Source organism: Arvicola amphibius, chromosome 6 (genome assembly GCF_903992535.2).
Source record: "Arvicola amphibius chromosome 6, mArvAmp1.2, whole genome shotgun sequence".
NCBI lineage: Eukaryota > Metazoa > Chordata > Mammalia > Rodentia > Cricetidae > Arvicola > Arvicola amphibius.
This window is the reverse complement of record NC_052052.2, coordinates 5,331,828-5,341,110: the sequence shown is the minus strand read 5'-3', so window position 1 is coordinate 5,341,110 and position 9,283 is coordinate 5,331,828. Positions and strand designations below refer to the sequence as shown.

General features: G+C 49.1%; 1 non-coding gene across 1 annotated transcript; it reads left to right on the top strand.

The window, feature by feature from the left end:
* Window positions 1-8,610: 8,610 nt before the first annotated feature.
* LOC119818126 lies at window positions 8,611-8,769 on the top strand. The gene has a single exon (XR_005286035.1). It is a non-coding gene; the product is annotated as a U1 spliceosomal RNA (small nuclear RNA).
* The last annotated feature ends 514 nt before the right edge of the window (window positions 8,770-9,283 follow it).

The window sequence follows — 9,283 nt, the reverse complement described above, 5'->3', positions numbered from 1 at the left end:
TGTTCACTTTCTAGACTGTGTGACGCCCTTGTCATAGCGTATTTTGGCATCGCATATGAGTAAGTGGAAAACACAGGAACTTGGGATGTGCGTCACTGTCCCCTCAGCAGATAACAGCAAAGGACAATGGAGATGGGAGAAGGTAGTTTAGGCAACCCAATAATCCGTTTTAATAGAATAAATATACATTTCAATGACACAAGTAAATGAAATCATTTAAGCTTTCGGGTTCTTAAAAACAAGCCCCCATTATTTCGGAAACAGATTTTGATTTTGTTCTTAGCAGAAGATGCTCTCTGATGGAAACTTTAGATCTCAGGGATGCCTGGCTACTTAAGTGGGTGTCTTTGCTGTGCCAAGCACATGTTTCCGTTGTGGGTAGGAGGCACCGCAGATCACGGCCAGCGAGGCCCCGTGCGTTCTGCATGTGTTGGGGTTAGAACAGTGATCGTTATCAGTGCCTTTACAAAAAAGGCTATCATGAAGCCCGAGATCATCTTTAAAGAAAAACAAAGACTAAAAATGAGAGTGTTGTGCATGGCGTGTGGGTACGTGTGCAAGTAAGCACATGTGGAGGCCAACTCATGGCCAGCTGTATTCCTTGATAGCCCTGTGCCTTGTTTTTGAGACAGGGTCTCTCCCTGTAACTGGAGCTCACTGACTGGCTAGTCCGGCTGGCCAGCAAGCTTTGGGGACCCCACTGTCTCTACCTTCCTAGTATTAGGATTTCAGGTGTGAAGCTGTGCCCAGATTGTTCTGTGGGGCAGGGGGAATCAGACTCAGACTTTGCTTGCTTGTACCACACACAGTTTAGTTGACTAAGCCATATCTCCAGCCCAAGACATGTTTAAAAAGTTTGTCTTAACTGCATCCCCAAACTTGAGGCCTCACTCTGTACCCCAAGAAGCCTAGTTTGGCCATCTGTCTTGAAAAGCCAATTAAGGAAGCCAAATTCAAAGTTAAAAAAAAAAAAAAGTCACGCCAGGACTGGTGGCACACACCTTTAATCCCAGCACTCAGAAGGCAGAGGCAGGTGACTCTCTGAGTTCAAGACCAGCCTGGGTTACACAGAAAGACTGTCTTTAAAAAAAAAAAAAAGGCAGAAAAAGGCAATCCAATGCAGCCACAGTGGGGAGAGGGATGGAGAAATGTTGCCATCTTCACGAGTTCTATAGAGAGATTGAAACAAATACAGGGCCAGGGATGCGCACAGTTAAGCGGTCTCTGCTAAGGTAAGGTCCCGCACCAGGCTTCAGTCTTTACCTCTTCCCAGGTGCGATTCCAGAGGAAATTCCAGTTTACTGGATCCACAGTTTCTGATAGTGAGATTGAGGGAACACACGGGTCTACGCCAAGCCACGTACAACATCTGCCCACTAGGATGACTCACGAAGCAACATGCCATTCTTGCTCAATATTGGAAATGTGTTGGTTCCAAGCATGCTACAGATTCTGATCTGGACCTGAGCAAGGTGCGGGCCTACGGTCCAAGAATTTGGGTCAGGGGCTGAGGCAGGAGGCCCATGTACTTGAGGGCAGCCTGGAACACACAATGAGACCATGTTCTCAGCTCTCCCCGCTCAAAAAAAAATCAGTTCATGTTTTAAATTCTTTTTCCACCAATAACTAACTTATTCACTACATAAAAGAACGCCGATGCCAACACATTTACAGAAAGAGCTGGCGTGAACCAGGACGATTCCCACTTCGGGTCAGAGCTACTGAGGCATCCGCTTCCCATACGGCACCTCGCTAAGATAAAGAGCCGCCAAGCCAAACTCCTTCCCAAATGAGAACTCCGAGTCAGGGGAACTGGACCGGTGAACCAGAGCCACACCAGGGCACAAGCTCTCTAGAAGGACCCTTCATGGCGCACAGTGTTCCTGAGGCTCTCCTGGGTGCTGGGACTAGACATTGAGCCAGCCCCAGGGCAGCTGGATGCGACGCTGGCGGATGGCTTTGTGCCTGGTGTCTGCAGACTGAGGGTATAGGGAGCTCGTTCTAGCAAGCTGAGATGAGCTTCAGGTGTGCTGGGGTCGGAGGTCACAGAGCACTGCCGGGCCAGGGCAAGGGTGAGATCGGGGAGAGAACTCGTGAGCAGGGACCAGGTGTCCGCATCATGCATCATGTACGCTAAAGGCAGCAGCTGGGATCTTAACCTGTTGAGCTCTGGAAGCCCTGGGAGGAATCTGATGGGGTTTACAGTTTAAAAACGACCTCCTCGACTGCAAGAAAAACGGATTCAAGAGAGTCATAAGCAGGCACAGATGCTGGGGGACAGTGCGAGAGCCCAATGCGAGGACGGACAAGGGAGCTGGGCAGGGCTGTGCCATGGCTGGGACAGCTGAGGGGTAGAGGTAGTCATTGGACACCCTAACGCTAAGCTGGGGGTGGAGGAGAGCGCCGGTCACTGGCACCTCTGAGAGTGGTTAGGGTCGAGTGCAGGAAGGACAAGCAAGGGAACAACTGAGCCCGAGTGACTCAGCGACAGCTCTGAAGTCTGCTCTTCATTCGGTTGAGAACCTGCAAGGGGGTCTCTGGCGTAAGATTCAAGCTGGCCGTCACCTACCGGTTTGCTTCCCATGGCTTGCTCAGTCTGCTTTCTCACACAGCTCAGGATCAACCGCCTAGGGATGGCACCACCCACACCCATCATCCATCAAGAGAATATTCCACAGACTTGCTTGTAGTGGGATGGAGGCATTTTCTCAGTTGCAGTTCCCTCTTCCCAGATGACCCTATCTTGTATTAAAAACTAACTGGTACAACTGACCCCTTTATGTGACACATTAAACACACTGCTATCAATCTATAACCTGATCACTGGCGGCGCAGGACTTTAGTACCAGCACTCAGAAGACAGAAAAGCAGGCAGATCTGCTTCTGTTTGAGGCCAGCTGGCTCTGTTCTACCCCTAACACCTCGTTACCAACACAACATAAAACACGATACAATGCTGAGAAGTCCCACGATCTTTAATACGCTCAGTTTTAAAGTTCAGTCTTTAAAATACCCAGCATCTCTTTTAAAAGTCCAGAGTCTCCTAACTGTGGGCTCCCGTAAAATAAAAAATAAGTTATGTGCTTCATTACTCCAAAAAGGCAGGACACAATTATAGCAAAGCAAAAAGCCAACATCCAGCAATGCAACTATCTCGTGTCCCCGCAGGCTGCACCTCTGTTGAAAACACCTCTGTGGTCATAAACTGCAATCTAATCCCAAGTTGGCGGTATTAGAAGGCCAGCAGGTCTTGAGGGCGAAGCCTTCAGGTGTGGAATCAGCACCGCTGCAAAAGTCTGAATGGACAGAGCTACAAGCGTCCGTCTATGAACCCGAAATGAGCTCCTACCATACTTTTAGAGGCTCCTGCTGGCTCATGCCACACCTGCTACTTTCCCCCACTGTCCTTGGTGGTTGTCCCACAGTCCCCGGATCTCCAGTAAGATGGAATATCCACCACATCTGAGGTTGTACTTCACCAGTGGCCTTTCCTGACATCTTCAAGGACGGACCCTACCCCCGGATGCCTCAGCCTCTCTCCTTGACCACTTCAGACCCGCGGTCTCCATCCTCACCAATTCCTGCTCCTGGCTGCACAGGTTCGAACCTCAGCTACTCTCCCTGACCCCTTCGTGCCACCAAGTCTCGTGCCCACAGGACACCCTTGCACGTAACCAAGTTCGCTTCTAGGTTGAGGTGCAGCCTCGGCACTCTCTGAGGCACAGCTCCTGTGTGCTGGCCCTGAGGAAACTTCCCCGGAGAGGTCACCTCAGCGATGCTGGCCTCTTATTAATCCCAGCTGATGCCCCGGTTGCAGCGGACCAGAAACCACAGATTCTTAATTCCAATTGAGCACACAAATGGCCCTGGTAGAACCTTTGCTTGCCTCTGAAACCTCACAAGCTAGGCCGCCTTTGCTCATTTCTCTCAATCCTCTTACCTTCCAAGATCCCACAAAACAGTGCTGAGCGCTCAATGGCTTTTTCAACCCATAGCTCTATACACTTCCAAAATCCTCCCCAAGACAATGTTGTCAGGTTTGTCGCCACGATACCCTGCAACCTGGTATCAGTTGTCTTCATTTGGTTCCTGTTGCTGTGGTAACACCAAATGTTGTAGGAGGCCAATAGTTTGTTCCCGGCTGCTCAGACCCGAAATAACCACACAGAAACTATACTATTTGCAATACTGTCTGGCTAATAGCTTAAGCGTATTTCTGGCTAACTCTTACATCTTAATTTAACCCATCTCCATTAACCTGTGTGTTGCCACATGGCTGTGGCTTACTGGGTAAAGTTTCATCCCCAGCATCTGTCTCCAGAGGGGCTACATGACTTCTCACTGACTCTGCCTTCTTTCTCCCAGCATTCAGTTTAGTTTTCCCTGCCTATCTCTGGTCTGCCCTGCTATAGGCTCAAGCCAGTTTTCTTTATTCATTAATGGTAATCACGGCATACAAAGGGGAATCCCACATCAACCAAAGACCTCTTAGGAGAAGTTGAGGTTTGACTTAGAGGGTATGGTCCACCATCAAGCCCAGGCAGTTGACTTACAGGGTATGGTCCACCATCAAGCCCAGGCAGTTGACTTACAGGGTATGGTCCACCATCAAGCCCAGGCAGGGGGAACTCAAGCAGGAGCAGAGGCAAGAGCCACAAAGGGCTGCTGCTGACTGGTTTGCTCCCCATGGCTCAGTTAGCCTGCTTTCTTATATAACCCAGGAGGCACCGCCTCCCCTCCCCCATCAATCATCAGTCAATAAAACACCCCACAGACCTACCCACAGGCTAACCTGATGTAGGCATTTTCTCAATTGAGGTCTTCTTCCCAGATGGCGACAGCCTATGTCAAGTTGGCAAAACCCTAGTGGGCACCACAGTAATTGTCCAAACAGACTAAGGCGACACCCCTGCCAGCTTGACAAAGCCTAGCTCTTTTCCAGTGCGTGCAAGGTGGCTCCCTGGGACTGCCCTGGTAGAGGACCCATTTTTCCCTCCTGGGCACCTCTCCCAGCCCTCACTTTACCCACCTCATTACCCTAAAGCCCTTTGTGTGAGGAGCAGAGGGGACATAGACATGAAGATCCCTTATGTTCCAACCCGTTTAAAGCTGCTGCTAGGTAGAGGAGACTTTCCTTTTGTTTTCCTTATTTTTGCCTTTCAGATGGGTCTTGACATGCAGCTCAGGCTGGCCCTCTAGAACTGGAGACTCTAGAATGTGGGTCAGATCCCACAGCCTGAATCAGGCAGCTGTCTTGCTGCAAGCCTTTGGTCACTTGGAGCATCTTGTCTTAACGGGTGCCACAAATGGCTGCAGGCTGTGATGGTTTTTTTCAGAGAACGCAGAGGAGAGATCAAAGGGGTTTTGGTACGAGGAACCTGCTGTACCCCAAACACAACCTCTTGTGTATCAATCAGTAAATATGCTTCTGAAAGGAGGTTTGAGGTTCAGGTCACAGAAATGTTCCTCTCTGCTGCCAGAAAGCCTAAAATTACATTCTCGAGTGACTCTCTGTGTCCCACCACCATGTGTGTATTTGTCTGCGTACATTGTGTGTATGCCCACCATGTGTATGCCTAGTGCCTGCAAGGGCCAGAGAGGGTATGAGAGCCCCCTGAAACTAGAGTTATGGATGGTTGTGAGCAATCATGGTTGCTGGGAACTGAACCCAGGTCCTCTGTAGAAGCAACAAGTGTTCTTGACAGCTGACCATCTTCCCACTTTAAATGACTCTCCTCTCCTCTCTAGACCCGCCGTGCTGGTTCTCCACACACAGTGTTGTTTCTCTCTGGTGCTCTTTTCCAGCTTGAGCCCCCATCTTGGTCTGAGCCCCTTTGACCACAACAAACCTCACTCCTGAAGGGAATTAAGAATCACACATCAGCTTCTTTCCCAGCTGATCGCTGCTGTTCTTGTTTATATCAATATGACAGATCCTCCGTTTTAGCCTCCTGTGTGCTGGGATTGTTCGTGTGCGTCACCGGTCAGCCTCAATGGCACTGTAAGACACACTACAGGGGGAAGGAGGTGCAGCTCCTGAATTAAGCTCTGAGTTATTTTTGGAAGACTGCCCGCTGCCATCTCTTATATTCTGGAATGTCTGAACAAAGAAAGGCATGTGGCTGCGAGGACCCAGGGGGTTTGAATTGTATTGACCAAGTGAAGCAGTTGATTAAGGTGTTAGATGTGTTTTTTCTAAAGATTTGTCTCCTCCTGGAGCATTCTGGGAAATCCTCCGACAAGGCTATGGATGAAGAAAAAGACAGAGCCAGCCTGAGACTTGAACTGCTCCACATGGTCCACACAGATCACTCAGATTGGAGGACAGTTAAGAGGCTTAACGTCTAGAATTTGAAAGTATCTCGGCTATAATGTTTTTAGTCTAATTTATACAAGTCATTTTAAATAAAGTGACTGCTTCTCTCTTGAGGATGGACAGGCTGATGGTTGCTTGGACGAGCTACACCAGCTCGATTCTGCCAAGGGTACTGCCTCTTTTTTTTTTTTTTTTAAATAAGTTATTCCCCCTAAACTTTTTAACTCTGTGTGTGTGTGTGTGTGTGTGTGTGTGTGTGTGTGTGTGTGTGTGTGTGTGTGCAGGGTCTGAGGAGGCCAGAAGAGGGTGTCAGGTCCCTGGAGAGGGAGTTACAGGTGCATATGAGCCACCCAGTCTTATGTGGGTGCTGGGAACCAAACTTCTGCCCTCTGGAAGAGCGGCCAGTGTCCTTAACCACAGAACCACCTCTCCAGCTTCCCTGCCTTTTGTTTCAGACAGGGTCTCACGTGGCGCAGGCCGGGTTTGAACTCTCACTGTACCTGAGGATGACAAACTACTGATCCTTCTCCCTCTCCTCAAACGTGCTGGGGTTCTGGGTGTGTGCTACTTAGCAGAGCTGAGGATGGAACCTGGGGCATCGTGTATGTAGGCAATCAGCCTACTAAGCTATGGCCTTTTTTGGTACTGGCATTGATATTGATCTAGGGTCGCTATGTAGGTAGTGGGTCGGTTTAGGGTGTTGGTGTGGTTTGGCATGAGCATTGGAGCCAGGGTTGATATTGGCTTGGCGTTGCGTTTGCTTCCTGGTGTTGATATCACTTTAGTATTTCTGTCCAGGCTGTGTTTAAGGTGGGGAAATTTGAAGAGTTTCTATGTTCACTTAACTCCTTCGTGGGAGTGGTAAGGCAAGCCACAGAGGAAATCCTACTGCTGGTGAAATGTCATCAAGTGGACACTTGCCACCAAGCCCTGAGTCTGAGGAAGGGGCAGGTACCAGCTTCAGGCAGATAGATAATTGGGGACTGTTCAGAAAGTTGGTATGGCTGCCTCCTATCTCTGTGTGACTAATTCAACCTGTGATGTGCTTCTTCGAAATTTAAGAAAACAGGAAGTTCCCCAGCAGATTAAGACCCAGGTGCCAGATTTGCTTCTCTGAATTGCACCAGAGCTGAGGCAGCTCCCGCTGGCTAAATAGAGGTCTTATCACAACTCACGGGAAATCTACCTGGCAGAACTTCAGGCTATCTTGATAAGAACTGAACTCTGACGTCAGGGCTGACTGGCCACCCTGTGTTCCAGTAGGCCAGACAAGGATGCCACCCTCCCCTCACATCATGAAGCTCCTGAAATGGAGCTCACTTCAAAGATGATTGCCGGCCTCTTGGAGGGGCTAGAGGACTACACCCCGCAATATATGTGCTTCCTGTCCTCAAAAACAGGAGAAAGATGGGTGTCCCTGGGAAGAGCTTGTGTCCCAGCTTCCGGTCTGCGGGATGGCTGGTAGAAGTCCCCCCTCCCCGGAGACTCTCTTGAGACCTTTGGTCGACTGCTTTACTCCCCCTACGACTTTATTTTCATGTTTTATTAGGATATATTGATTATTCCTAATAATGGGCTCATTATACCATCTGTATGTATGTAATGTTTTCCTGACAAGTTCATATATCCCTTTCCTCCTCCCCCTCCCTTGAATCCCCTTCCTGTCCCAACTAGCCCCCTACTTTCTTTTGTGTCCTTACGTATGCACCACGCATGACTCAACGGGCTCCATTAGGTTTAAAGGCGCAGCTACACCACAGAGGAAAAGGGCTCTCCTGCCCCCAGCGACCACTAACTGCATTTAGGTTCTCAGGGAGACGTGGGGCCCGGTGAGCTCCCCAGTTCCGCAACACGCATCGGGAAAACGCCTCCACAGCGACATCTAGAGTAGAGTTTGAGCTCTGCACCAGGCTGTTGAGCAGCACTCTCAGCCCGGTAGATTTTTCTCCAAACTCTTTTTTCTGTGCTTTAATAATGCTGCATGACAGACACGTTTAAGAATCAGCGATAAGCAGCGGTAATCAGAATTACTCTGAAATTAAAAGAGATGAAAACAAACCACCCGCATGTGTCCTTTACTGTGCAAGTTAGACACAGTTGTTAAAAGATAGCACAAGCCAGGCATTGGTGGCACATGCCTTCGGAAGGTAGAGGCGGGTGGATCTCTGTGAGGTCGAGGCCAGCCTGATCTAAAACAGCTAGTTCCAGGACAGGCTCCAAAGCTACACAGAGAAACTCTGTCTTGAAAAACAAAAACCAAAAACAAAAATAAAATAAAACCAAAACCCAGCAGAACACTTGCCTGGCAGGGGACACCATGATCACAAGGTGGTTTCCCAGAATGAAGCTCGTCATTTGCCCTTTGATGTGCTGACCCCTGTGATTTCCCCACATGTGGGAAACTTAACTGCACAGTCTGTGGTAGTGGGGGACTGCATTCACACTCTCGCCTAACAAAAAGATTTTTAGAAGCCCAACATAATAAAAGTTTGCAGTAGAGATTGGAGAGACAGCTCAGCCGTTAAGAGCACTTTCTGCTCTTGCTCAGGACCCAAGTCCAGGCATCTATATGATGGCTCATAACTGTCTCTTAGTTCTAGTTCCAGGGGATCTGATGCCATCTTCTGGCCTCCCTGGGAACTGCATGAAGACAGTTATTCTCTGTCTCTACACACACACACACACACACACACACACACACACACACACACACACACGAGCAGTCAAAAACACCATACAAATAATAATAGCGATGATGATGATGATGATAATAAATTCAGAACTATTTCCACTAAAAACACCATCCAAGTGGCTGGAGAGATGGCTTTGTGGCTGAGACCGCATCCTGCTCCTGCAGAGGAGCTGAGTTCAGTTCCCAGTACCCACGTCTGGTGGCTCATCTCAGTCTGTAACTCCAGCTCCAGGGGATCTGACACTCTCTTCTGACTTCTACAGGCACCTGCTTGC